This window comes from Gossypium hirsutum, chromosome A06, assembly GCF_007990345.1.
Source record: "Gossypium hirsutum isolate 1008001.06 chromosome A06, Gossypium_hirsutum_v2.1, whole genome shotgun sequence".
NCBI classification, from domain to species: Eukaryota; Viridiplantae; Streptophyta; class Magnoliopsida; order Malvales; family Malvaceae; genus Gossypium; species Gossypium hirsutum.
Genome location: NC_053429.1, coordinates 39,052,034 through 39,055,733, shown reverse-complemented (window position 1 = coordinate 39,055,733; position 3,700 = coordinate 39,052,034). Strand labels below are relative to the sequence as shown.

The 3,700-nt window shown below is 32.6% G+C and overlaps 1 long non-coding RNA gene across 1 annotated transcript; it reads left to right on the top strand.

The window, feature by feature from the left end:
- Window positions 1-311: 311 nt before the first annotated feature.
- On the top strand, window positions 312-3,045 carry LOC121230632 (uncharacterized). The gene is made up of 4 exons (XR_005928636.1): window positions 312-1,040; window positions 1,652-1,901; window positions 1,995-2,119; window positions 2,255-3,045. It is a non-coding gene; the product is annotated as an uncharacterized lncRNA (long non-coding RNA).
- Window positions 3,046-3,700: the final 655 nt, after the last annotated feature.

Sequence of the window (3,700 nt, the reverse complement as noted above, 5' to 3'; positions counted from 1 at the left end):
TTTTCTTTTGAGGAGACCGTGATGAAATTTAAAAACTAGAGGTGGTAAAACTAAAAATTTTGTGTTAAATAACTTAGATTGACTTAGAATTAATTTTTAAAATGAGCCAAAATACAATTTTTATTTAATTAAAGGATTAAAATACACTAAATTGAATTGTTAATTTTCAAAGAGGCTAAAAGATTATTATATCATTTAAACAACATGCTTTAAAAAATTTTCCATGTGACAGTTAATCTGACAAAAGGAGTTAATCCATAAGATATTGATGCTTTGTTTATTCAATAAGTACGGAGACTAATTTAAAATTTGAGCTATAGTTGCGGTGTCTAAATAAATTAATCCGAAAAATTGGTATGGAGAGCCAACATGAAAAACTAAGGCTCCGTTTGTTTACCTGTAAAAAAGCTTTTCCATAAAAGCTTTTCAGCATTTTCTGATGTTTGTTTTCTGGAAATGATTTTCCACAGTAAAAATTTTTACAAAAAACGGGAAAAGAAGGTACTTTTTGGGGAAAATGTCTTATCGTTTCTAATTTGATAAGAAATTTTCCAAAGTTTTTCCTTTTCACATCCCAACATCAAAACTTGAAACGCTCTCTCCTTCCCCTTTTCCTTCTCCTTCTCCTTATCCTTCTCCTTCCTTTCATTGCATCCCTGAACCAGGATTCATCTCTGTAGAAAAAACAACTAGCAGTAGTTTCGTTGACGAAAAGAAAAAACCCTACCATTTCTAATCTTCATTGCCGCCTTTTTAATTTTCACTATGATTCTTTTACTTTAATTACCCTGCCACCGGCATTCAACATCGATTACTCAACTGTTAGTGATTTGGTTCTTTTTCCAAAAGGCGGTTTAAGGCTTTAGGTTTTACGGAGAATGGGAGGAAGTCGGAGTTACTCAGCGAATCCTAGCGATTACAAGCTTCTAGAAGAGGTTGGTTATGGCGCCAGTGCTACTGTTTATAGAGCGATCATTCTTCCTACTAACAACATCGTAGCTGTGAAATGCTTGGATCTCGATCGTTGTAACAATAATCTGGTCTGTGTTTTTTTTCGAAAATTTCTTTTATTAGTTTAACTATCTCTAGCCAAATAAATGAGCGTACTTGATTTAATTTTAATTAGTTTTGGATAGAGATCTCATTTGATTGAATTTGATTTGATTATGGATTTCAGTGATTGTTTTTGGTCGAGTTGAACGGAATTCTGATATTGGAATTCTGATATTCTTACTTTTTATTATTGAAGCTCGTTTCTTTTAGTTCGGACTTGCTTATGGTGGGATTTTATCATGTTAAAATGTTCTCTAAATAAGGGACACAGTGCTACACTAAAAACATTCCTTTTCCTTTCCCTAGTTTCCTCTCAATCCAAGCCAAGCCTTAGATCCAGTTCATGTGTACTAAACATCTTGTATGCTTGCTTGTTTTATTACTATTGATCATTCTATGGGAATTTTCTACTTTTGGTAGTAATACAATCACTCAAGTATGTGTACCAAAAATCTTTTTTGGCTATTGGGATCTTTTGTGATATTGTTTAGAGGTTCTAATAATTGCTAGTATCATAAATGGTATATTTAGATCCATATTTTATGCTCTTCATGTGATCTATTGGCTCTTAACAGGCTTTCTTAATTTTTTTTTACAGGATGATATCCGCCGGGAAGCTTAGATAGTAAGTTTGATTGATCACTCAAATGTTATTCAGGCATATTGATCTTTTATGGTTGACCATAATCTTTGGGTAGTCATGCATTTTATATCAAAGGGTTCCTATTTGCACCTCATGAAGTCAGCATATCTAGATGGTTTCGAAGAGCCTGCTATTGGTTTTGTTCTGAAAGAAACTCTTGAAGCTCTAGATTATCTTCATCGACAATGACATATTCATGGGAATGGTAAGGCCAGTGCCTCACAGAAGTTGGCATTATGCTATCTGATTGAATTCACTATTATTTTATTTAATAAGTTTTATTTAATTGGCATTACAGCCTGGAATCATACTGCTTGATAATAATGGAATAGTAAAGCTCGCTGACTTTGGTGTTTCAACTTGCATGTTTGATGTAAGAGAAAGACAACGTTCTAGAAGTACCTTTGTTGGGACTCCTTTTTGGTGAGCTATTTTTGTCAAATCTGTCCAACTATTACCCTTCTCTTCAACTCCTTATGTACTCTGATGCTATTGATAGAATTATTTTTTCTTTGAATTTCCACAATCTGATATTCCTATTTATCCTTTCTTTTCAAGATGGCACTAGATATCTTGCAACCTGGAAGTGGATATAACTCCAAGTGTGTGTTCAGTCTTCACTTAAAGTTAAGGTCTTAGAATTTCACTTAAATCCATTGTCACTTTACAATGTTGTATAAGCACGACATCTTAGTGTACACAAGTATTTTCTGCTTCATGTGGCAAGGGGTGGTCATGACTCATGAGTTTGAACCTACAAGGACTCATGATTTTGGTTTGAGTGACATTTGTTCTGAAACACAAAACTTCACTTTATCCACACATCTGGGCTTTCTATGAAAGCACTTACGTGCCTCAAAGTTACCACTTTTGCACAATCAGGAAATGGTTAAAAGGTTAGTCCTATTGTTTGCTTTTAGAATGATTGAGTGTATGGAAAGAATGACATGAATGGGATTTCTGGTCTCTTTTGTTGTTGCCTAGGTATAGAGTGTATTAATGTGAAAAGAATATCATGTTGCAGTGCGTAGACAGATTGAAGCATTTATTTGCTTCAGTGTTGCAATGATGTGATAATGATTTGTACAAGCAATCAAAAGGTTTTGTTAATCCTAAACTTCTTGCAAAAGAGACCGTTTGTATGTTATCATTTTTTTCTCTTCTTTTTAAATATTTTTCTATATTGCTTATGTGATAAATTCAATGCTTTTGCTTGACTTAACATTTGTTCAGTGTTTGCCTGTGTTATTTTAGTTCTTGTGTCATTTACTGAATTTTTTTTGCTCATTTTCTTGCAGTTAGTGTAAGTGAAATAGAAGCACTTTATGAGCTTTTCAAGAATATAAGCAATGTTGTTATAGATGATAGGCTGATCAACAAGGTCTTTGTTTTTTCATAGTTCACATTTTGTTATACAATTGATATCTTTTGTTATGTTTAACATGTTTTTTGGCTTGATGATTACCCATTGTCTTGAGTTGGTTCTTTCCCTCTCATCTTTTTAGTATTTAAGTTCTATTATATTACTATTTGACATGAGAAGTTCCAATTGGCATTATTCAAAACAAACAAAAAGAAGAGTTTATTTGCTAATTGGGTATTTTTGTCTAATGTTAATTAATAATGTCTCCATCCTTGAAAGAACAATTCTTATTAGCATAATATTGCTTGAGTTGTTGTCAATATATTTATGATTTCACTGCAGATGTTAGACATGCTTGATACAAAGCATAATGGAATTCTAGGTTTCGAAGAGTTTGCCCGTGCTCTCTCTATCTTCCATCCAAATGCGCTCATTGACGATAAAAATAATTGTATGTGTTAAATATTTTAGTTATCTATATCCTTTATCTCTCTTTTTACCTCTCTTGTTGTAAGTCACACACAGTAGTTGGATGTAAATGACTAGTATGGAAATGGAATTATGGACTTTTGTGCATAGAAAATGTGTCTAAACTATGTATTCTTGTATATACATATTCTTGTGTAATCTATTTTCTTAGA